Consider the following 26,775-nt stretch of genomic DNA (forward strand, 5'->3'; position numbering starts at 1 on the left):
TATGGAGAGCCAAATATAAAGTTGATGGTAGTCTAGAAAGTTAGAAAGCTTGTCTTGTTGCACAAGGTTTCTCACAAGTTTTAAGGTTTTGATGTAAGTGAAACTTTTGCACCCACAGCCAGAATGACCACTATCCATATGGTGCTTGCTATCGCTGCTCATACCAAATGGTTAGTTTTCCAAATGGATGCTTAGTCTACATTCTTGGATGCTTATCTCAAGGAGGATGTGTATGTAGCTTAGCCACCAGGTTCTAAGTTGCCCCATTCACATAATAAAGTGTGTAGGTTAAAGAAGGCATTGTACGGGATGATGAAACATGCCCCACGAGCATGGTGTCAAAGGATAGATGATTTTTTCCTAAATGGTGGTTTTTTGAGAAGTGCTTATGATGCTAACCTCTATGTAATGTTGTTATAGTCTTGTATGTGGATGATCTTGTCATCACAAGTGACCATGAGAAGATGATCCAGCAAACACGCAAACTATTGAGCTCTGAATTTGAAATGACTGATTTGGGGATTGCGATCTGGCAAGAGTTGGGTAAAAGACCTCTCAATAAAAGAATGCTCAAGAGATTCTAAAGGCATTTGGTAGGACTGAGTGCAAGCATGTGGTCACACCCATGGAGGTGAATGCAAGATTTCTACAAAGGGTGCATCACCATTGGTCGACATCAAGAAGTACAGAAGCTAGTGGAAAGTCTGATTTTCCTTTGTAATACTAAGCGTGATATTAGTTTTGCAGTTGGTGTCTTAAGAAAGTTCTCAAATCATCCCCAAGAGAACCATTGGAATGCAAGCATGCAAGTTATTAAGTACCTCAAAGGAACTCTTGACTATGGCATCACTTATAGATCGAGAGATTCCTTGATTGGCTACTATAAGTTGGATTGGGCAGGTGACATTAACTCCAGAAAGTTAGTTTTTGGATATTGCTTCTTACTTGGATTTGGGATTAAGCAAGAAGCAACCCATAGCGGCCCTCTCTTCTACAAAAGCATAGTAAAAGGCAACTTGTTTCACTGCATGTGAGGTAGTTTGTTGGCTTTGAAGGATCTTGGTAGACATAGGAGTTCCAATGAGAGAGCCTACATCACTAAGGTGCGACAACCAAAGTTGCATGGACATCTCTAAGAACCATGTGTTTCATGCTCGGACAAAGCACGTCGAGATTTAGTACCACTATGTATGGAGCTAATCCAAGATGAGATCGTTGATCTAGAGTACTGCTGCACTAAGAAGAATTGTGCTAACATCTTCACCAAAGCTCTCGGGAAGGAACATCTTATTCAACATCTTCATGAGCTTGGCATTGGGCCAAGAACCTAGTTCATCTTTCGATGGACATTAAGAGGGAGTCTTGGTATATGTGCAATGCCCAACTTCATATGTAACCACCACCAATGTTCCATAGTGCCCTTTTGTAAGGCCCCCATTATGAGGAGAAGCCATGGTGTGAGCACTCGACATTAGTAAGATCCTAGTTTTGACACTAGATGAGGTGTCATGGGGTGACCGTTTGATGGTTAGGAGATGGTAGAAAGAGCAACGTACTCCTCGGGGGTTTGGGGGTAGCACCTCCAATGGGGGTGTGGGGGCAACACCCCCAATGGTAGGGTCTGGGGGCTAGTGATTGTATGCCCTCCATTGCATGCATGCTAGCCTTCTTGTGTAAATTTCCTTATGCATGTGTGGTCAATGGTCGGTGGTCAATGGTCTTTAGCCAGTGGCAAAATTCAAGCAAACATGTGCCACCGTCCTCACACTTAGTCACACAATGTGCTAAGTCAATATGCATGTGCCACCGCTAGCCCACCAGTGTGGTGGAGCTAGTCTACTACGAAGGGCTATATAAGGAGGCCACTTCTCAAGCCTTCTCAAGCCTCAATATCGAATGCCAATACCCCTACCTCAAGTCCTTCTCCATCTAGAGTCTAACTAGATCGCCATTGAAGCTCTACTAGAGAGCGCACTAGTGGATGGCACCATCAGTTATCTCTTATTTGGTCATACAAAATTTTTATTGTGCTCTATTGTGTCTATTCTTTGGTTATTGTACTATCGTTGTTGTTAAATGATCTCTCCGTTGCATCATATTTCTATAGAGTGAGTGAGTGGAATGGTTGCGGCCACTACCTCAGCAGTAGCACCAACAAGAGTGAGGGAGTAGAGTGTAGTGTGAGGGAGTGGAGTGGCCGAGGCCATCATCATGGTAGTGAGAGTCAGGTGTATGTGCGAGAGTAGAGTGTAGTGGGAGGGAGTGGCGTGGCCATGGTAGTGAGAGTGAGGAATGAGGAAGTGGAGTGTGAAGGAGAGTGAAGAGTGAGGAATGAGGGGAGGGAGTGGAGTGTGAGGGAGAGTGAAGTGTGAGGAATGAGGGAGTGGAGTGTGAGAGAGTGAAGAGTGAGGGAGTGGAGTGTGAGGGAGAGTGAGGAGTGAGGGAGTGGAGTGGCCATGGCTGATGCTGTGGTAGCGAGAATGAGGAATGAGGGAATGGAGTGTGAGGGAGAGTGATGAGTGAGGGAGTGGAGTGGTCGCAACTGCTCTGCTATCGCGACAACGAGAGTGAGGAGTGAGGAGTGGAGTATGGGGGAGAGTGAGGAGTGGAGTGTGAGGGAGAGTGAGGAGTGAGGGAGTGGAGTGGCCACGGCATAATGAGAGTGAGGAGTGAGGGAGTGGAGTGTGAGAGAAAAGTGAAGAGTGAGGGGGTGGAGTGGCCATCGCGATCGTTGCCATGCGGTGGTAGCGAGAGTGAGGAGTGAGGGAGAGTTAGGAGTGAGGGAGTGGAGTGGCCACAGTGCTGTCATCACAATGAGAGTGATGAGTGAGGGAGAGTGAGGAGTAAGGGAGTAGAGTGCCGCATCAATGAGAGTGAGGAGTGTGAGGCCGTGGACTGCTGGAGTCTAGTGTGAGGGAGTGGAATAGCTATAGAATGGAGTGTCGCCGTGAGGGAGAGGAGTGGAATGGAGTGTCACCATGAGGGAGTGGAGGGAGAGGAATGGAGTGTCACCGTGTCATCGTGAGGGAGTGGAGGGAGAGGAATGAAGTGTCGCCACCGCTGCTGTGAGGGGGACCTAGAGGGAGGTCGTCTCGTAGTGGTGAGGGAGAGAACTCTCGGTGAGGGAGAGGAGTGGAGTGTCATGGTGAGGGAGAGGAGTGGAGGGAGGTCACCATGGTGGTGAGGGAGAGTTCTCTATGAGGGAGAGGAGTGGAGGTTGTTGGCAAAGGAGTGGCTACGATGGAAGCAAAAATCTAAGAAAATGTGGGAGAAAGGGAATGTGAAAGAATCTTAAAAAGTTAAGAAATGGAATGTACCTCTTTTGAAGAGAAGTGAGATGTAAGAAGTTGAGGAGTGAGTCGTATGAAGTCGTTCGAAGTAAGAATGAAAATGAGGAGAAGTTGAGAAGTGAGGTCGTATGAACTCGTACCAAGTAGAAAATGAGGAAAAGATGAATAAAAATGAGGAGGATTGAAATCATGAGAACCTCAAAATTCAAAAGTTGAATTCCCCTGCCTCTATCTCAGAATTTAAAATTTGAAATTTGAAGCAACCTTTTTAAAATTTAAAATTTTCACTGTTATAATTTTTAGTTTATATATTTTTAAAGTGTACCTAAGTAAGAATTGTAAGGACCGAGTAATATTAAAAATGAAATGAAAATAATATTAAATTTCAATTTAGAAATAATTTTTTAAAAAGTTAAAATTTTATTTTATTTAAAATTTAAATTTAGTAGTTAAATTAGTAACAATGTAAAAATTAAAGTTTCCCGTACTTCTTTAAAAAAAGTTAAATATTTTTTATTTCCATTTTAAGTTTAGCAAATTTGATTTTATTTGAGTTTAAAATTTGTTCGTTAGAATTTAAATTTCATTTTATTCATCTTTTTTATTTGTTAAGTTTGATTTGATTTGCATTGTAAATTTAGTACTTGGAGATTTATTTTTTCAAATGAAATTAATTTAAAATTGAAAGTTAGATTTTTTTCTCTCCTTTTCAAAAATTTAAATTAAATTGTATCTAGCTTATAAATTTAGTATTTAGAGAACAATTACCTTTAAACTTGAAAGTGATATTTAAATTTACTTTTTATGTAAACTTATAACCTAAGTAAATTAAAAAGAACTTTGGAAAAGAAATTATTTCTTGCTTTTATTCTCTTGGACGGTTGGTGTAGTCTAGATTGGCATAGATTAGTTTGCCTTAGAGGAGACACAAGTTTCCGAGTTGCTGAAATTGAAGCCATGCTCAAAATTTCCCCAATCGGAGTTAGTCCCTTCATTCACATGCAGTTTCACACTCACAACAACCCTCAAGCAATGAGCACAAATCAATATTGGTAGCTGTGTGTATCAGTGTGCAGGCCAGTTGAAATTGAAATCATTGCACATAGTAGATTACATCTTTATCAGTGTGCAGGGCAGTTGAAGAGCAGATTATAGTTTTATCACTGACACATTAAAAGTGCCATCAATAATGATGATTTTTTATACATTTACGCACATAATTAAGCCTTGTGAAGCCTTCTAGGCTATCCCCATTATTTTTTAAATCATTTAAGTATATAGTTGAGCCTTGTAAAGTCTTCTAGGTAGATTGTGATAGTGGTATCATTGGGAAGATTGCAATAGTTGTATCATTGTGCATATTGTAACAGTGGTATCATTGGGCAAATTGTGATAGTTGTATCATTGGATAGATTGCCAGTGGTACACATTGTACTTTCGTTAAAAATATTTTATTGTTCTATATATTAAAATGACTTATCCTTATTGTTTTTGTATATAGGAATCATGGAGCATGTTAAGATTATCATGGATGTTGATGTTTCAGTATTTGTTAATGATATGACCTTGATGCACGATGGAAAAGATTTGGCCCAAAGGACTTCCCAAAATGGAGTACTTAAGACCACTAAGAGAGCTTGGTTCTTGGTCGAAAACAAAGAGAAGTTGTTCTTAGTGATGACAAAGAGGGATTTCGAGGAACATAAGGAGCCATGGGGTGCGACTTTTGGAAAATGCAATATGCTTCAGGGGGGTACCATGCTCGAAATCACAATAAGGAAGGACAACACTTCTAGAATTGGCAATAGAAAGTTTGTTCTGTCCAAGAAAGATGCAAAGCAGTTTGTGATGCCACCTCCAAAAACAAACTATTTTCTTGAATTGATGCCTGTATTGGAGATCCTCAAACTTGTATGGGAGCAATTCCCCATTATGGAAGAAAAGAGAATGCAGTCAAAGATAATGCTTGAATACTTCCAAGGTGCCATCATATAGGGACATAAGGTAAAAGGATCTACATGAGGCAAAAACTGCACGTATGAGGCACAACATACAACCTTGATTCAGGGTCATACAAATGAGAGTGGAAGTGGGGTGACTGAGTGCCATGCTATGCCTAGGAGACACACTAAGACAAACCCGATACATTCATTTTTAGGGGACATCCTATGGCAGAGTACCATTATTCAAAACTCATAAAAACTTCTAATGTTTTGTAGATGTGGGGTTGATGCCCCCCTTGAGAATGATGATCCTCTTGTGGTATCTTTTCCATGCCACCATCACATGAGGTCCACACATGGATGACAAGAAATTCGAGAAAGTCCATGTGGATTGTGATGTCGATGCATATCATGCTTGTGTCATTATGAAAATAGATGCTGATACAAGCATCCCAAAGTTGAGTGGCCAAGAACTTGATTCATCAATGTGCTTGATGAGGCTTCCCAAGGAATATGTGAAAAAATACATTGGAATAACAATAAATAGCGTAGAAGCAAGGATCTTGAATAGTCAGCTGCAGCAGCTGAGATGATAATCTATCTTTTGTAAAGAAATACAGGTTTTGGGTGACTCTATCACATTGTTGTAGAGGTGGTAGAGACTCAGCTTCATGTTCACGTTGAAATAGAGAGGCTGGGCAAGAGAGTTGGCTGGTGATGCACGTGAGTGTCAATTCGGTAGCACAACAGCTTTGGAGCGATCACTTTAAGGAAGGAAAGAAGTTTGCGGAAGTAGGGCGTCGATGGATGATCCTTGACCCCACAACTACTCCATGTCCTCTAGTAGTGATGTGTCTCAGGGGCATCAACAGCCTACGAGTAAAGAATGCAGCAACTTGGAGATCTTCAAGGGCAACAATGGAAGAGGAATCAATCAACAACAAACAACGCACGTCCTTCTTCATGGGTAGTGGAGAGGTAGGTAAGGTAGAAGAGGAGTAGGAGAGGGTAGGCTAGAGGAGAAGGAGAGCCACTGGCTCTAATACCATGTTAAGAAAAATGGATCAGAGTTAGAGAGAGAGAGAGATCACGGTGGATGGAAAGGGAGAAACATGGTGAGGTAAAAAATATTGAACATTGATTGACTTTCAAGTACTTGCCTTCTATAGGCACACAAATGCACTCTTGAATCACCTCCTACAATCACTCAATCACACCCACTCACACCAACCACTCTTACCTCATTGCTTACTTCACACTCTCACACATCATCACACACTCTTAGTCCTATGAACCCACACTTGACTCTATGCATATGCCTACATGAGTTTGGATTTCTCAATAGCAAGAACAATTACAACCCTTGAGTATGCTTGAAGTGCAGGCAATAGAGGAAGAAGCAGGGTAGTTAAAAAAATTTTTGTTGGAGTCTCTAAAAAAACTATGATGCCAAATGCTAAACGCGAGTACTTCATGAGATGCAATAAATCATGGATTGAGATTTTGACCTCTTCTACAAAGTTGTAGATAGCAATTCAAGATTTCTAACACATCAAAAAGATCCCCAATCAGAGTTTGGGAATAGAAGTTATGATCAAAATAGTGACTGCTACATTTTTCTTTAAGAGGAGACTCAGATTGCATAGATCAAAATTTTAGCCTAATAGATCATGGACTTATATTTTGACCTTTTCTACAGATATTTTGACTTAGATTTAGACTAACACATCAAAAATATTTTCAATCTTAGTTTGGGATCAAAAGTTATTATCAAAATAGTGACTAGTGCTTTTTTCCTTTTAGAGGAGACTTAGATTGCGTAAATTAAATTCTGATATAATAGGTCATTGATTCAAATTTTGACCTCTTCTATAAAGTTGTAGATATAAGTTTAAGATTTCCAATGCATAAAAAACTCATCAATCAAAGTTTGGGATCAAACGTTATGAGAATAATAGTGAGTGCTACATTTTTCTTAGAAGAGGCGGCTTGTTGTGTCAATGCAAAACATCGAGATAGAGGATAACTTTTCTCATAGGTACTAGTTCTTCAATTCATTATCAGTGCATCTAAATTTATTTGAAGCATATCATTCAATAGTGAGTTTAATCTTGAACTCGATGTCAGATATTGAGTGCAAGCTTAAACTAGGTGTCGAACCTTGAGTTGAAGCTCTAACTTAATGTTAGACATCGCCTTTAAGCTTGTAGTCAATGCCTTGCATTGAGTTTGAGCTTCAACTCCTTCTAGAATGTCATATTTAACTTCTAAAAGTGCTTAACTTGATGTTTGGCATTTATTTAAATGTTATTATTAATATTGCAGAGGAAGATGCTTTTTCCACTTCATCTGGGGATGAAACCAATGCAACCAATGATAATGATGCTCTAGAAATTCATGAAGAGTAGCAAATTTTGAAAATGTATCAAAACACATTTTTGCGTTACTTATTAATGATCACTTTTCAATGTTTTATTTGATTATTAAAATATAGTCTTTGATCCCTACTTCCAATAATAGCACAATTAGCTTTCCATTTAGGATTCATAATTACATTGAATCTATTTGCTTTAAAAAATCATGTTATTTCTTGGAATTTTTTTGTTATTTGAGTTTGGACAAAAATGGTTTTTTAAGGTCATTTTAGAAAGTCATTTAGTCATGAGTAAAGCACTTCTAAAATTTCTTTAAAAAGGCCCCTTTCTTATAAGGAATCTTTCAAAGATTCCAAATGTTTCTCCTAAGGAGTAAATATTACCAAATAATCTGCAATGGTGTTGTTTGTTGTGGACTCCATTGTGATGCTTTGGGAGTAGACTCTTTCTCTAGAGGCTTTGATTCTTTTGGCATATATCTATATGGACTTCTCCTCCGGGCATAGAGTTTGTCTACTTCTGAGCATGGAGTCAGTTGTGATGGGTTGCACATAGACTCCATCGGAGGTTGTGATTCTCTGGGTGTATATTTAATCTCTACTTTTGAGCATGGGCTTGATTGTGATGCCTTGGGCATAGACTCCTTAGGAGGTTGTGATGCTTGCAGTGCAGACTGAATCTCTACTTCCACTCATGAACTCTGTTGTGACGATTTGGGCGTAAATTAAATCTCTACTTCCACTCATGGACTCCGTTGTGATGCTTTGGGTGTAGACTCCTCAGGCATATGTTGAATCTCTACTTTTTGCTTATGGACTCGATTGTGATGCGTCGGGAGTAGACTCATTTAAAGGCTCTAATGCATTGGGAGTATATTGAATCTTTAATTCCTTGAGAGCCTTTGATGTAGATTTGGGTGTCTCATTTACTTGAATTTGAGATTGAGCAATTACACATTGAATGGTATGATGTATATATTTCTTCATCGAAATATGTTGCCATTGAGGATTGTGTGAGAGATCTCAACAACAACGGAAGCAGAATGGAAGAAGGTGAGAGAGAGGGAGAACCACAACAGAAAGCCACACAAGTGTTGGTGGGTGCAAAACACCCTAATCTTCTATTTCATCCATATATATATGTGTTTGAGTATTGTACCTAAACGGGGTTAAGGTACAATGGCCTTTAACCCCCACAATAGTTGAGATATCTCAATAATGGAAGTAGAATGGAAGAAGGTGAGAGAGATGGATAGCCGAAAGAGAAAGCCACACAAGTTTTGGTGGGTGCATAACACCCTAATCTTCTATGTCATCTATATATGTGTGTGTGTTTGAGTATTGTACATAACTGAGGTCAAGGTATAGTGTCCTTTAACCCCCACCACCTCCCACTTAAAGGCCAATGTGCCTTTAAGGGAGAATAGCAAGTGAGCATACTCTCCAATGCCCATCAATACATGTCAATACTCAAACCGTTGACTAGGTAGACTCTTCGTTAGCATATCTGTAAGGTTATAATATGTATGAACCTTGACAAGCTCTATGCACTTGTCATCAAGCACCTCCCTCATGAAATGGTACCTAACCTCAATGTGTTTAGTCTTTGCATGAAAGACCGGATTCCGTGCTACTTGAATAGCACTCATGGAATCACTATGCAATGTCGGTACATGTGTATGAATCCCCAAATCTCCCACTAGCTGATCAGGCCATATAGCCTCCGTGCAACCCTCTGTGGCTACAACATACTCAGCCTTTGTGGTAGACAAAGCAATGCACTTTTTTGTGCAAGACATTCACAAAATTGCACCACCTGCAAAGGTGAACACATAACTAGAAGTGGATCTCATGCTATCCACATGCCCTGCATAGTCTGAATTTGTGTACCCAAGTACATGCATCTCTCCTCTGCCAAAGCAGATACACATGTCCTTGTTGGTACCCTTCATGTACCTCATGATGCACTTAATTGCCTCCCAATGCCTATTTCTTGGAGTAGCCATATACTGGCTAACAACTCCCACTGCAAATGAAATGTTCGATCTAGTAGCTATCATAGCATACATATGACTCCCAACCGTCTGATGCATAAGGAACCTCAGATATCATGGCCCTCTCCTCATCTTATTTGGGACAATCTGCCTAACTTAGTTTTGCATATGGAGGCAATGGAGTACTTACTACCTTCCCCCCCTCCATCTTGAAACGCTGCAACACTTTAGTAACATACTCCTTTTATGAAAGCCAAAGGAGTTTCCTACTCTGGTCATGTGTGATGTGCATATCAAGAATATGATTTGAAGTTCCCAAGCCTTCATGTCAAAGGCCTCATACAACTTGGCCTTCAATGCATCGATCTCATAAGTGTTCTTGTTAGCCAATAGCATATCATCCACATAAAGTGCCAGGAGTATCAAGCTATTATCCTTAGCCCGTTTAGTGTAGAGGTAGTGATGTTCAATCTCACTTCTTCTGAAACCCAAGGACCGAATGAAAGCATCAAACTTTTGATACCATTCTCTAGGCACATGCTTCAAGCCATAGAGACTCTTTTTTAGCTTGCAAACCAAATGCTATTTGCCCTTTTCTTCAAAGCCTTATGACTGTAACCTGTAAATTTCTTCATGCAAATCCCCATGTAAGAAAGTTGTCTTGACATCCATCTGCATAAGATCGATATCCTCTACTGCCACAAGTCCAAGTACACATCTAAGTATGATCATATTCACAACTGGAGAGAAGATATTATCAAATTCCACACCCTTCTCTTGCTTGAACCCTTTAGCAACCAAACGGGACTTGTACTTAGGCACATCATCACCTGTAACTTTTATCTTGTAGATGCATTTACATGGCGATGATTTCTTTCCATGTGGCAAAGAAACCAAGTCCCAAGTCTAATTTTTCATGAGTGAATTCATCTTTGATTGCATAGCACAGTCCCACTTGTGTTGATCCTCGCACATCATAGCTTCCTTGTAGTAAGAAGGCTCCCCACAACCAATGACCACCATCACATAGTTTGCCCCTGGAACAAATCTCTGAGGTGTTCTAGACTCTAGATGATATTCTCAAGGGCATTTCAGCTTGTTGTCCCACTTTCATATCAATTGTATTTGGCTCATAATTTCCACCAATAGATAATCCATTATCTACCCTTGATTGTGTACCTGTGGGAGTACCTGGTGGCACCATTTCTCGGTGCATGGATAGCTTGCTATCTATCAACATATGCGGGTGGATTCACATCCTTGAAAGTAATTCTCCTCATTTCCACATCCCTCATGGGTGTCTTATGAATCTTCTTCTCATTGAAGACCGCATCATGGCTTTGTATGATCTTCTTTGCTTTTGGATCCTAAAGATGATAGCCCATCTCTCCACTTTCACCATAACCTAGAAAGATGCATTTCCTAGACTTAGGATCTAGCTTCTTTTGAAGCTCTTTTGGCACATGTGCATATGCCTCACACCCAAATATACGCAAATGAGAGTAAGAGGGCTTCTTGTAACTCCATGCCTCTTTGGGAATTCCACCATCCAAACTCTTTCTAGGTGATCTATTGATCACATGCACTGCATTCTTCATTGCCTTTGCTTAAAAATCATCAGAAAGACTTGCATTGGAAGGCATACATTGCAAACTTTCTTGAATGGTGCAATTCATTTGTTTTGAAACTCGATTCTTCTCTAGATTATGAGGAGGCATGAACTCCCTCTTTATCCCATGTATGAAAGTCATGATACTCTCCACCATTATCAGTCCATAGGCATTTAAGCATCCTACCTGATTTATTTTCAGCCCAAGCCAACCATTTTAGAAATACTTGGAACACATCGCTCTTCCGAGCTATAGCATAATCCCACACTTATCAATGAATGTCACATAGTATTCAGCCTTGCCTAATGACTGTGTAGGCATGGGACCACATACATATGAATTCACCATGCAAGAGATGAATCCTTGGCCACCCTCGAACTTTTACATCCATAGGGAGGGTTTTGTATCTTGTGACGTCCCTCCCGTAAATGAAGTGAGCGCAATGGAATAAGAGTTTTATTCCATTCTGGCTCATGTGCCACAACCTACAATGCCACAAAGATGTACTTGTTTGCTCAATTATTAAAACAACATGATTAGACACCCCTGATACATGTAAGGGATACAAAGTCCCACACTTGGCACCCCTTGCCAAAACCATAAAGCTCTTCTTAAGTTTCCAACTGTGAAAGCCAAAAGTAGTCTGAAAAAAAGCATCATCTGGCTGACCCACTGAAATAAGACTCTTCGTCAGCTTAGGCACATGTCTCATGTTTTTCAAAACAAATGCAAACCCATTTGCAAAAGAAAACTTTATGTCTTGCTCCCACTATGTCACATGCATGGTTATTTTCAAGATGCACTCGACCTATCTTTCCACTTTCATAGGTGGAGAACCATTCCCTATGGGGAGTAACATGGAATGATGCATGAGAACCCAAAATCCAATCCTGGGAATATGCATATGATCCACAAAAAGTGCCAGGAGTGTCAGGCTATTATCCTTAGCCCTTTTAGTGTAGAGGCAGTGATCAATATCACCTATTCTGAAACCTTGGGACTGAAAGAAAGTATCAAACTTTTGATACCATTCTCTAGGTGTTTGCTTAAGGCCATAGAGACTCTTTTTCAACTTGCAAACCAAATGCTCGCCCTTTTGTTCAAAGCATTCTAGCTATACCATGTAGATTTTCTCATGCAAATCCCCATGCAAGAAAGTTGTCTTGAGATCCATCTACCTAAGATCGATAACTTATGTTGCCACAAGTCCAAGTACACATCTAAGTGTGGTCATATTCACAAAACCGGAGAGAATATCTCATCAAATTCCACATGCTTCTCTTGCTTGAACCCTTTAGCACAACCAAATGGGCTTTGTACTTAGGCACATCATCACCTATAACTTTTATCTTGTAGACGCATTTACATGACGACAATGATTTCTTTCCATGTGGCAAAGAAACCAAGTCCCAAGTCTAATTTTTCATGAGTGAATTCATCTTTGATTACATAGCACAGTCCCACTTGTGCTGATCCTTGCACATCATAGCTTTCCTATAGCAAGAAGGCTCCCCACAATCAATAACCACCATCACATAGTTTGCCCCTGGAACAAATCTCTTAGGCATTCTAGACACTCTAGATGATATTATCAAGGGCATTTCAGCTTGTTGTCCCACTTTCATATCAACTATATTTGGCTCATCATTTCCACCAATAGATAATCCATTATCTACCCTTGATTGTGTACCTGTGGGAGTACCTGGTGGCACCATTTCCTGCACATTTGGTGCATTGACAACTTGCTATGTATCAAGATATGCGAGTGGATTTGCATCCTAGAAAGTGATTCTCCTCATTTTCGCATCCCTCATGGGTGTCTTATGCACCTTCTTCTCATTGAAGACCACATCATGGATTTGTAAGATGTTCTCCTCATTGAAGACCGCATCCTAGAAAGTGATTCTCCTCATTTTCGCATCCCTCATGGGTGTCTTATGCACCTTCTTCTCATTGAAGACCACATCATGGATTTGTAAGATGTTCTTTGCTTTTGGATTCCAGAGATGATAGCCCATCTCTCCACTTTCACCATAACCTAGAAAGATGCATCTCCTAGACTCAGGATCTAGCTTCTTTCGAAGCTCTTTTGGCACATGTGCATATGCCTCATACCCAAATATACGCAAATGAGAGTAAGAGGGATTCTTGCCACTCCATGCCTCTTTCAAGCTCTTGTGGCACATGTGCATATAACTCACACCAAATATATGCAAATGAGGGTAAGAGGGCTTCTTGCCACTCCATGTCTCTTAAGGAATACCACCATAAAAACTCTTACTAGGTGATCTATTGATCACTTGCACTGCAGTCTTCATTGCCTTAGCCCAAAAACTACCAGAAAGACTTGCATTGGAAAGCATACTTTGCAACCTTTCTTGAATTGAGCGGTTCATCCATTCTGCAACTCAATTTTGCTCTAGAGTATGAGGAGATGTGAGCTCCCTCTTGATCCCACGTGTATCACAGAAATATTAAAAGTCATGAGAGATAGAATCTCCACCATTATCATTCCGTAGGCATTTAAGCGTTTGACCTGATTGATTTTCTGCCAAAGCCAACCATTTTAGAAATACCTAAAACACATCACTTTTCCAAGCTATAGCATAAGCCCACACTTTCCTAGTTGCATCATAATGAATGTCACATAGTATTCAGTGTGAGAGAAATGGAAGCAAGAGAAAGAGTGAGCAAGTAGAGAGTGAGCCGAACGTAGGTCACTCACAAAGTGTACTGAATGAAGTGAAGTACAATGAAAGAGATGGGAGTTTTGTCTAAGTGACAAAACCCTATCTAATCACCACTAATCGTAGTTAAAGATTAGACTGTGGTTATGGGGAAAAACCTTTAAGAGGGAAAAGTGCCCCTAACCCACTTATTACATTACATTAGCCACTGCCTAGAATATAATAATAATTCTAACACCCCCTTGTAGTGGTAGCACAAGATCCTAGTGGTGCTAGTGTTATTGGAGTAAGTATTAATGTATTATCATACTCCTCTGCAAGTCCAATATTTGAAGTGATCAATCACCAAAAGGAGATAAGTTTAGGGCACTATGAAATGCCTCAAACATCTCATGTGGAAGTGCTTTGGTGAAGATATCTGCAACATTGCCATGTGTTGACACATAGACCATACTGATCTCCCCTACATGCAACTTCTCTCTGACATAATGATAATGAAACTCAATGTGCTTTATGCAAGCATGAAACATAGGATTCTTTGCCACTACTATGGCACTCTGATTATTAGTGAGAATTGGAGAAGGACCCTCCAATAAGAGACAAAGATCAGTGAACAAATGTCGCAATCAAACACACTCAACTGTCGCTGTGTGAAAGCTACCCTGTACTCAGCTTCACATGAGGAAGTAGCCACTGTAGATTACTTCTTGATCAGCCAAGAAATGCAAGCTTTTCCCAAAAATAAACAATTACCACTAGTGGACTACCTAATATCATAGTCTCCAACCCAATCTGAATCATAGTAAGCATGCATTTGCAAGTCACCCCCTTGGGAAACATCAAGCCAAAAGACTTTGTGCCTTGCAAATTACGGAAGATGCATTTTATAACCTGCCAATTTGTTGTCTTTGGGCAGTGAAAATATCTTCTCACCTGAGATACTGCATACTGAATATCAGGTTGTGTATTGCACAAGTAGATGAGGCATCCAATAGCCTGGCTATAAAGTGTGACATCCACTGATTCACCTGCATCATACATAGTAAGCTTCACCTTGGCTCCATGGGAATGGCAATAGGCTTACAATCATGCATGTTGAACCTATCCAAGAGCTTCTGCGCATACTTAGATTGAGACATAGCAATGCCACGCTTGTCTTGTGTAAATTGGATCCTGCACTCTAGATATTTTTGTGTAAATCAGTCCTCTCTTCTCTTCTCCTCTTCTCTCTTTTCCTCTCTTTTCCCCTCTCTTTTCTTCTCTTTTCCTCTTCTCTTTTTCTCTCTTTTCCTTTCTTTTGCCCTTTTCTTGTTTTTCCTCCCTTTTCTTCTCTCTTTTCCTCTTTCCTTCTCTCTTTTCCTCTCTTTTTGTTCTCTCTTTCATTCTCTCTTTTCCTCTCTTTTCTCCTCTCTTTTCCTCTCTTTCCTTCTCACTTTTCCTCTCTTTTGCTTCTAACTTTTCCTCTCTTTTCCTTCTCTCTTTTCCTTTTCTCTTTTCCTCTCTTTTCCCCTCTTCCCCTCTCCTCTTCTCTCTTCTCCTCTTCTCAGCTTCTCTCTTTTCCCCTCTCTCTTCCTCTCTTTCCTTCTCCTTTTTCCTCTTTGTTCCTTCTCTCATTTCTTCTCTTTTCCTCCTTTCTTTCCTTCCTCTCTTTTCCTCTCTTTCTCCTCTCTTTTCCTTCCATACATTCTCTCTCGTCCTTCACTTTTTCTCTCTCTTTTCCCCTCTCTTTTCTTCTATCTTTTCCTCTCTTTCCTTCTCTCTTTTCCTCTCTTTTCCTTCTCTCTTTTCCTCTCTTTGGTTCTCTCTTCTCCTCTCTTCTCCTCTTCTCTCTTTTCCTCTCTTTTCCCCTCTCTTTTCTTTTCTCTTTTCCTCTCTTTTCTCTCTCTTTTCCTCTCTTTCCTTCTCTCTTTTCTCTCTTTTCCTATCTTTCCTTCTCTCTTTTCCTCTCTTTTCCTTCTCTCTTTCATTCTCTCTTTCATTCTCTCTTTTCCTCTCTTTTCTCTCTTTTCCTCTAATTTTTCCTATATTTTCGTCTCTTTCCTCCTCTCTTTTTCTCTTTTTTCCTCTCTTTCCTTTTCTCTTTTCCTCTCTTTTCCTTCTCTCATTTCCTCTCTTTCCTTCTCTCTTTTCATCTCTTTTCCTCTCTTTCTTTTTCGCTTCTCTTCTCTCTTTTCCTCTCTTCTCCTCTTCTCTCTTTTCCTCTCTTTCCCCTCTCTTTTCTTCTCTCTTTTCCACTCTTTTGTGTCTCTTTTTCTCTCTTTTTTCCTATCTTTTCCTCTCTTTGCTTCTCTCTTTTTCTCTCTTTTCCTCTCTTTTCCTCTCTTTTCCTTCTCTCTTTGCCTTCACTCTTTCATTGTCTCTTTTCCTCTCTTTTTCTCTATTTCCTTCTTTCTTTTCCTCTCTTTCCTCTCTTTTCTTCTCTCTTTTCCTCTCTTTTATCTCTTTTTTCTCCTTGAGGTCCCACCCATATGAAGCTTCAACAGCTTGACATTGAGCAAGAATATGCAGGCTTGTGTCATTGTACAAAAGGCTAGGTTGAGCATTTATGGGTAGGGAGACCTCTCACCCATGGTCCTCACACCTAGCCATTGATTTAATCTCTAATCCAAGGGTCACATTCAAATTTGTGGTAGAGCACTCCTGGCCATGAGATCAAAGGGTAGATCTCAGGGATACTATCAAAGGATTAGAGGGATCAAATATAAGCCCTTGATCAATAAGTAATGGATTCTCCTCCCTCTCTAGATGCTTCTAATGAGCAAACTCCTCTTTTTCATCTTGGGTTAGTGGAGCTTGTTGTCTCTTTCTTTGCTCTCTATTTGCCACATTATTTGTAATCCAATCTTTATTGGTTCTTATGGCAACCTCCACGGACAAGATGACTTTGAAAAAGATCCATGAAGTGTTGAGCTAAGACAAGATGGAATGAGGAACAAGAGAAAGTGATGGAGCAAGGTGAGATGGAAGAAGAGTGTGAGTGTAAGGCTGTGAGGTGAAAGAAGAGTGCAAGAATGGTAATGAAAGTAGACTCCAAGGTGAGATGGAAGAAGAGTTTGACAGTAAGGCTATGGGAGAGATGGAAGGAGGAGTAAGGTTGAGAATAGGAGAATGGTAATTATGAGAGAAAAGTGGAAGAAGAGTTCAAGAGTAAGGCTATAAGCGAGATGGAAGGAGGAGTAAGACTGAGGATAGGAGAATAGCAATGACATCAAAACTCCAAGGTGAGATAAAAGACAAATGACTAGAGAGGTATTTAAGGAAGTGCAGACTCATAATGAGAGATGAAACATTTAGAACAAAGAATTGGGACATCCTGAAATGTCGCTATGATGATTAGATTTTTATCATGAGATATTTATTGTATATAATAAATTAGACTTTGAATAGAATGGAACGAATAAAATAAATTGAGAGAGGATGAGTCGTCGATGTGATGAGAATGCTCTGCTAGATAGTGAGAGGTAACAAGTGCAAGACTATAATGTGAGACGACAAATTTGGAATAAAGTAAAATCTAATAAATAAAGTGATCGAATTGATATAATTATTACATTCTTATCATGAAATTCCATTTAATGTATATAATAAATTGGACTGAAAGGTGCATTTATTTCGATCATCACATTGCATTTAATATGTATCCATGATAAATGCCCCTTATGAATCCATGAGTAAATGCCCCTTATTTATTCACACATTTAATATAATCAACCAAAATAACATTATGAGCCAATGAAAACAAGCAACAAATACAATGTTTTGGCGACTTTGCACCAATATATATGCATCACTTGCCAATAATTTTTTGGCTACTCTAGAATAAACTCATCATCATGATTCACAATGAAGTTGACTGTGATGCTCAGCACTATTGCGGATTGTTTTGGTAATTGCAAATGTTTCTCCTTAAAGATTCTCTCAAAATTAGGGGAAAGTTTTAAAAAATGTGCATAAAAATTACTGTAGCAATTTATCAAAAGGCTGAAATATACAATATTTTAGGTTCTTGAAAATTTTATTACATAGAATACAAAACACTCTCTAAAACTAGGCAATCAAATTCTCGTTTTGGGATGCAAGGAAACTATAATGAAAAAGTATGTAATTCAATACAGTAAAAGATATTAGAACATATGGGGAAATGAAACATTATTGAATTTTTTCACTCCTTTTATTGAATTTGCTCTAGAGCTTGAATGTACACATAATTTATCTCTAAATTCTTGCAATTTGAATTAAACTGGCATTATTGCTTTTACATGCACCTATGACACCTCAAATTCATTAAATTTATGAAATGATCATGCTTGAAATCATGAAGATCATAAGATAGTGCAGCAATTCAAATTTTAGTTCCATACTCTAAAAGATAAGAAATGAAACTATTATATACATCATACCTTATATTTGTCATTTAAGTTTGTTAAATTTTGGAATTACTAAGTATTACATTATTTGTCACATCAAGCATATTGCCTAGGCTTATGCATGTTGTAGACACAAACTCTCTTCACATAGAAGAGATATGTAACAAATTGCAATGCTTTGGGCAACATATACAACTACCCAAAAAATTTGCATTTTTACAGGATAAGAACATAAGTCTAAAACATAAGAAACAAAACTAACGTATCCATTAACAAATTTGAACTTATAACATGAAGTTTTATATCTATCTCATTGAAATCATGGTAAGTATACTTGACTCTCCTTATGTCACACCAGTATTCAATACAAAAATAAATTGCATCTAACACAAGCTAACCACTTTTTACATTGTGCTTTGATTGTTAAAACATGATTACAAATTATTATGTATAAAGTACCATGTAACACTTTTTTTTTGCAAGTTTGTCACACGATCCAATAAAAAGTTTCCTGAACTAGGGCAAGAAGGAGCACAAGGTCACAGGGCAAGTAGGGGCATAGTGCACATAGGGACGTAGGGGGCAGGGGCAAAGCAGGCGCAGTGTTTGGAGGGGCTAGCATAGGGGCCACAAGGGGATGGAATAAATAAGAGGTGATTTCACATTCAAGCAAGGTATGGGATGGTGTAGCTAGGGGCAAAGGGGATGGCGTAGCCAAGAGGTGCAACAAAATGGAGAAGGGGATAGCAAGAAGCATTCAAAAAGCTCTCTTTGAGTGAAAGTCGGGTGTGAAAGTACTTTATTTTTAACTTTCGCTTCAAGTTAACCTCCAACTTGATGCAAAACATCGAGTTGTAGGTTAACTTGATGAAAAAGTGAAAAATAAAGTGTGTGGAGTGGGGACATTATTCTCACATCCATTGATGGCACAGATTTTAAAATTTCAGATGCACGAGGGATTCACTAGTAGTAATAAGGAGACGTCACCTGCGTGCAATAAATATATGAAATTTCCCCTTATCTACCCCCTATTTACGGGACCTTACCTTATACCCCCTGGGTTCAGATGTTCTCTATGTGCCAGGCATAAAGAAGATTTTGCTTTCAGTGTCCTCTCTTAATGGAGGAGGATTTCAGGTTGTATTTGATGATGCTAAGTGTGCAGTCAGAGACAAAGAGAATGACTATGCTTTGATGTTGTCCGGCACTTTGTATTGGGCTCCCTTCCGACTTGATTTATATGAAAAAAAAAAGAAATGACTATGCTTTGATGTTGTCTTGCACTTTGTATTGGGCTCTTTCCAGATTGATTTATATGAAAAAATATCCAATCTTGCATTATCAGCAGTGAGCACTCCAACTGCTGCGATGCAAAATGCAGAGTTATGGCATGGCAGGTATGGGCACATGAGCTATGGCAGCTTAATGAAACTTTAGAAGCATGATATGGTTGATGCATTGCCTCCTTTAGAGTCACCTCCTCCTCATGCATGTGAGGGTTGAATCCTTGGCAAGATGCATAGATTTCCTTTCAAGAAGGATGGTGTAGTGAAAGCTACATGCAAATTACAGCTTATTTATAGTGATGTCTGCGGTCCCATGAGGACACTTGCTTTTGGGGGTTATTTTTATTATGTTACTTTCATAGATGACTTCACCAACTACTCTTGGGTCTATGGTCTTAAGGCAAAATCAGAAGTGTTTATGCATTTCAAACACTTTGTGGCTATGGTTGAGAATGAGATAGGACTCAAGGTGCAGACACTTCGCACAGATCGAGGGGGGGAGTATATGTCTCATGAGTTTGAGGCATTTTTGAAGGAGAAAGGCATCACGCATCAGCTTACAGTGAGGCTTACAACTTAACAGAATGGCAAAGCTACCTCATAGGTTTTGGCTTGAAGGCCTCATGCGTGCCAACTATGTTTTGAATCAGGCTCCCACAAAGGCTTTGAAGACAATCACTCCCTATGAGGCATGGCATGGGAGAAAGACTTCAATGGACCATTTTAGAGTTTTTGGTTGTCTTGCATATGCCCACGTGCCTGTGGAGTTTCGATACAAGTTGTTAAATAAGGCACTTAAATGCATTTTTGTGGGGTATATGCACAAAGCAAAGGCTATCATCTCTACAATCCTGCTTCATGTAAGATTTTTGTGAGTAGAGATGTTATATTCTCTGAAAATTCAGCACATACACATGCTGAATTTCTGATTCCAGCTTCTTCAGATGATGTTTTTGAGGGGATGCTTCCTATAGCATTTGGTTCCCCAGTTGAGGTTCATGTTGAAAATCAAAATTTATAGCAACCTCCTTCTAATCCACATGCCACGATTCAGCCACAAGTTGATTTTGTACCTCTACAAGGTGTGGATGAAGTTGTCAGGTAATAGATTCGAGAGATACATGCAGCCAAAATAGTCCCAAATTGGTTGCTACTATAGACTCTCAGGGAGAGGAGGCTTGAGGTCCCATTGCCTGGTAGGACTCGTAGTGTAGTAAGGAACGCAGGGGGGCTCTTTCAATTGAGATAGCTTATGTAGGGACTCTTCTTGATGAAGAGGAGCCTTACTCTTTTAAGAAGTCAAGGATAATGTGCACTGGATGCATGCCATGCACAATGAATTGCAGTCCATCGAGAAAAATCAGACTTGGGATGTTGTGGATTTTCCACCAAGTAAGAATGCCATTGGTACTAAGTGGGTTTTCAAGGTAAAAAGGAAGCTAGATGGGTCTATTGATAGGTACAAGGCAAGGCTGGTTGCCAAAGTCTATGCACAAAAGAAGGGCATAGATTATGAGGAGACTTTTTCTCCTACATCTCGGATAACCACCATACGGTCAGTTATTGCAATGGCTGCACATTTTGTTTAGAATGTCCATTAGTTGGACATAAAAATAGCTTTCCTTAATGGGGACTTGCAGGAAGAGGTTTATGTCAAACAACCTCCTGGATTTGAACTTTCTGGCAATGCACTTCAGGTTTGCAAGCTTAACAAATCTTTATATGGGCTGAAACAAGCCCCACTTGCATGGCATGCCAAGATAGATGCATTCCTAGCAAGTAAGGGATTACATAACAGTCCCATGGAAGCACCCTCTACATCAAGAAAAATGGGGGGGATATTTTGGTCATCATTCTTTATGTAGATAACATGCTGCACACAGGGTCAAATGAGGATATAATTGTAGATTTTAAGGCTGAGTTGAAAGATGAATTTGACATGACAGATTTGGTCCTCACATAAGTATGCTAACAAGTATGCTACCATCAGTATCTTGGATATAAGCATCTTAACATAAGTATGCTAACATCGGTATCTTGACATAAGTATGCTAACATATATATGCTAACAAGTATGCTAACATCAATATCATGACATAAGTATGCTAACGTAAGTATGATAACAAGTGTGCTAACAAGTATGTTAACATAAGTAATCGATATGGCCCTTGAGGGGTCCCCTTTAGGGGCAAGGGCCATATCGACTTGCCATTAAACATATGTGGCATATCTATATGGCCCTTACCCTTAAAGGGGACCCCTCAAGGGCCATATGGACATGAAAACGGAACCCCTCAATCACAACAAGACAAAGAAACTATAGATGCGCCTGATAGACGTGCAAAATAGTGGGTGCATATATAGGCACAGTTAGAAAATTGAAAATACAAGCACGTCTATCAACCATCTAATGGCATGATTATCAGCGTGTCGAATAGCGCGTCTGCACTGTGATTTAGATGCAAATTTAGACGCCTTTATAAACGTAAAATAGAGAATACAGAGAGTGATATTTTGATGCAGATTGATAAATGTGCATCACTGCTTTCCAAACGTTGCCCATGATTACCAAAGCACATAATTTTAATAAAAATATCAATGCTTTTTGGCAAACCCACATATATAAAAATTAAGTGAGGTGAGGAGAATGAGACAATATGTAAAATAGTTTTGCCAATATCAATGATGGGCTACGATCCGATCTCATCCTCAATGAGATCAACCCTTGCCAAACTATCTACTTCAAACTCCAAACCAATGTTGAGATCTACAAATACATTTAGCCCACTACTACTTGGGTTACTCATGTGCTCATCGAAATTAGCATCACCAATGGTAGGCTCGTCCTCACAGATAATGGCCTTATTATTTGTATCTCCTATCTCATGATCATCCTCCTCTCTCATATCATGATCATCATCACCTCCATGGCCATGATCATCCTTCATACACTCCATATTAGTAAATGTACTATACATCACTTTGGAACGTGGCATAATAGGTATGACATGCCACCACCTATTATTATCCACCATTGGTTGATAGACAACCTAACTCAAACACAAATACAATCATGTTATTTTTATTGCATTAAAGGTATCAAATATTTAAAAGTGAGTATTTTTTATATGTGTGTATAGTACCTATTCACATTGTTGCGGTAGTACTAGTGTGTCCTTCTTGCTTTGCCAAAACTTTGTGGAGTGAATAGTTACAAAGCCACTTGCATCGTGTTTGATTGTTGCATTAGGGCCTCTTTCCACCACGTCCTTAAACCACTTGACATCCAAAACATACACAAAGAAGTGTCAAAAGTCAAGCTTAATAATATCTTGGATTATGCCACTATAATCATCCATGGCTCCATTGGCTCCCTCAAAGCTAGCAATGATGCCGCAATCTTGTGTGTTTCTCTTATCATCAATCTGTTGTGTCCGAAAATGCTTGCCCTCACACCATATAGCATTGAACATAGTACACTACACCAAGACAAAATCAATTAAATAAGCAATCTAAATTGTTGAAAGCTCCTAACTTATGCATAACATTCTATATATTGACCTTCCTCATGCATCCTCTAGCATACTCCCATTCTTCCTTTGTGATATGCATCCCCTCGTCTCTCTCTGCTTTCTCCATCTCGTCAAGTAGCCAATCCACATGAATATCCTTTGGAAGTGCTCTTAGATGGTGAGGGTGTGGCACGGAGATCCATGGTGTGTACAAAGGAGGGCCCTTTCTCCTTGTCTTCTTGCCTTTGCATCCTCGTATCTTGTCACCCATCTTTTCATCACATTACTATTAAGCATGCAATAGAGGTTGATATTATTAAGCAACTCTGTGTCTATTACTTTGCTTCGTACTTTCCCTTGAGGCACAATAGAGGTCATCCTTAGGTGTTCATCATCTCTCCATAGTCGTGGGAGAGAGCTATCCACATCAACAAGAAACTTAGAAATATATACAAGTGACTCTTGTACCAACCAACCCTCGGCCATGATACCTTTGGGCCTTGCATTTTGCTTCACGAAACCCTTCAAGGTCTTCATGAAGCACTTGAGGAAGAACAACCATCGTGCACTGTACCATCGTGCATGTACAGTGCCACATATAGCAATCTCATCCACCAAATCTTGTACTTGTTGAACTTGAAGAGCTTATCTCCAAGGGGTACTTTATAGTTAGCATATCTTTGTCTCCTTGTGAGCTCTGCAAGAGATGGACTTTGGAGCCGCTTGAGGGGAAGCAGGAGATGACTTACCCTCCTTGTTTTAGCCTCCTTGTTGGAGTTGTGGATGTCTGCATGGCGTCTTCCTTGGGATTGGGGCCCAGATTCGTGCGTTCCTACCTGGTTACTTTCCAAAACTTAAATTTGTTGGCCTACATTGGACAAGAGAGAACTCAATTCGTGGAGATTAGAAGGATCAGGGCCATGAGTTGCCATCATGGCAGATTGACTCTAGAGAACAAATAAGAAAGGACCAACAAGAGAGAGCACAGAGTACCAGACCACTACCTAGGCTCTAATACCAATGAAACCACTCTGTGCTTTTTAACAATTTGGACAAAGGAATTTATGGACTATTTTACAGTTGCTTATAGATGCAGAGTAGAAACATAGAGATACACACAATTGCACTTGGGTTGAAGGGCTAAGATTCCTCCCCCCCCCCCCAAACACACACAACTATCGAGGCTCTTTTTTTGCTCAAATGGAGATATAAGACCAAGGTGCAATGCACCTTAAAAATTCGGACTCCAACTCTTGCGAGAGAGGACCTCCGATATCACTTCGACAAATACACAACTAACCCAGCCAATAAATGCGGCTCAAATAAGCAACTCAAATTAAAAGCGAGGTTGCCTATGCCCAAATGAGAAGCCGTTAAGTTGCGTCGGTTGGCATTCCACGATTTTGCGTCTCTTAGCATACCACGATTTCAAACTTGAACTTAAGCACTTCACGTAGGTTAATTGTTTTCTGTGGACGATAAAGATCTGTCAAACGAGGTACAATACTAACAAAAAACAAAAGCAATATGACAGCCATTGTACCATTATTCACGTCGATGCTACGCGAAAACATGAACATGACCAATGGATTAGCTTCTACAGAAACGGGCTCAGCTAATAGGCCAACTTCTGGAGCTAAGCAACGGCAATGCATGCTATGAGTGTGGACTGAGCTAGCTTCTGATGTTGATCAACAAATTACAAGGCCCAAGCTACATTCTGATCATGTTCTGCCATGTGACGTTGCTCTAGTCATGCAACATCGCTACTTTGTGCCTCAACATTTCGGCTTAATGTTGGGAGAGGCAATTGATCTGGAGCTGGAGCTCGAGCTGGAACTGGCATGGGAAGATCTTCAGCAGAATTGTTCTTGCTTCGAACGTCCACCGGATAGTTCTGTATACAGTCGAGCCAGGGATTGCAGCCCTGCCCATCCCCTGGTTGAATGTCCCTCAGCACCCTCCACACCCCGCTGTTGCACTTAAACCCTGAACCCAAAGCGATCTGCAACACGTTGTCTCCCTTCTTCAGCCTACCCTTCGCCTCGCAGTACGCTAACGCATACCATATGCCGCTGCTGGACGTGTTTCCGAACCTGTTGAGTGCCATCAGACCGGGCTCTATGTCGTATGCCGAGAGGTTCAGCCCTCTGCCAATAGAGTTTATGACTGGTTTTCCTCCCGGGTGAATGCAGAAGTGATCTATCACCATTTTAAAGTCCGGCTCGTATGCCTTCAAGGCCCTCTTGAGCAGCTTCCTCTCCGCCATGTTCAAGGCGTACTTCAGAAGCTCGCTTATGGGCAGTATGAGTGGCGCCAGCCTTGTTATGTTGACCCTCAATGCCTTACCTGCCTCCTCCATCAGACTCAGCTGCAGAGACACGCCTAGCTTCCCTTGGTCGTCTTCCCTGTGAGTGACGCACCCGAATGAGCCCTGCTCAGCCCCCATGTGAGTTCTCAGGCAATGCATCAGCTGAAGCTTGGCGCTTGCTCTCATATTTGCTTTGTTGGTGAGCAAAATCGCACCAGCTCCACACCGGAACAGGCAGTTAGACACCATCATCGATCTATCGTTCCCAAAATACATGTTGCTAGTGATGTTCTCAGTGCTGACTACGAGCGCATACGAATTTCGACGCACCCGCAAAAGATCCTTGGCGAGGTCCACCGCTATAAGTCCCGCACTGCAGCCCATTCCCGCCAGGTTAAAGCTCTTCACGTTGCTCCTCATCTTGAAGCTCTTCACCAAGTAGGCCGTCAACGAAGGCACAGGGTTGAACAAGCTAGAATTCAGAATAACTATGTCGATCTCCTTCGGCTCAACTTGTGTCTTCTGCAGCAACTGTCGCACCGCCGTCTCGATCAGGTCTTGGGTCTCCTCTCTTGCATCCTCCAGGTCAACATCCTCTCCCTTGTCTAGCAACCGACGAGGCGCATAAGCCTCTTCCCCTACGCCAGATCGACGAAACACCTTAAACTGGAACGCAAGGTTAAGCTCATTGACCGACTTCCATGTCCTCATGCAACTTTGAAAGCTCGCTGTGTTGGCCATGGTTTGGTCGTCACCTTTGGTGCAGCAAAAGTCTACTAGATAACAGGGAGACGGCCTCAGCCTCAGGTAGACACTCACAGAGATCACAACCAACGTAGCCACACAGATTGCCAACTGCGAGGGGGAATGCAGCACAAAGAATGCTCTAGACTCGAACAAATGGCACGCCATCCCAGACTTGACCAAAAGAAAGACCAGAATGCATGCCATCCAGAGTTGAACGTGGAACCAGTAACGAATGCGCAGCATACGGATATGTTCTTTTAGCGTCTCCCAAGGGAGAGGTAGCCAGAGCTTCGACAGCCAATGCAGCATAGAGCCTAAACAAGTATCAGACTTTTCAGTCATGACTAGCGGAAATTACAACGAAACAAAACGTACACAGCCAAAGATCTTACTCCTCTAGGACGTCAATAAGATAATTCTGGGCCGCTTGAACAAGAAGCGATGAAAAGACGAAACATCAAGTGCGAAGGAAGAAGGTCTCAACTAATATGTTGTAACACGTCTAAGGGGCTCCCTCGAGCTCCCCTGATGATCTTTCGAAACGGTCAAGACCTAACACACACTGCACAAGGCCAAGACGAGGATAGGCAAAGAGCGACTGCGGAGGTCCAGCAAGGGCCAGTAATTTATAGATGAGACATCAGAATGGCGATC

At 40.6% G+C, this 26,775-nt stretch overlaps 1 pseudogene; it reads right to left on the minus strand.

The window, feature by feature from the left end:
• Positions 1-24,671: 24,671 nt before the first annotated feature.
• LOC147880733 (3-ketoacyl-CoA synthase 20 pseudogene) lies at positions 24,672-26,381 on the minus strand (annotated as a pseudogene).
• Between the last annotated feature and the right edge of the window lie 394 nt (positions 26,382-26,775).

The sequence above is a fragment of the Dipteris shenzhenensis genome, chromosome 32 (assembly GCF_047967505.1).
Source record: "Dipteris shenzhenensis isolate YYH24624 ecotype China chromosome 32, Dip_SZ_1.0, whole genome shotgun sequence".
Lineage (NCBI taxonomy): Eukaryota > Viridiplantae > Streptophyta > Polypodiopsida > Gleicheniales > Dipteridaceae > Dipteris > Dipteris shenzhenensis.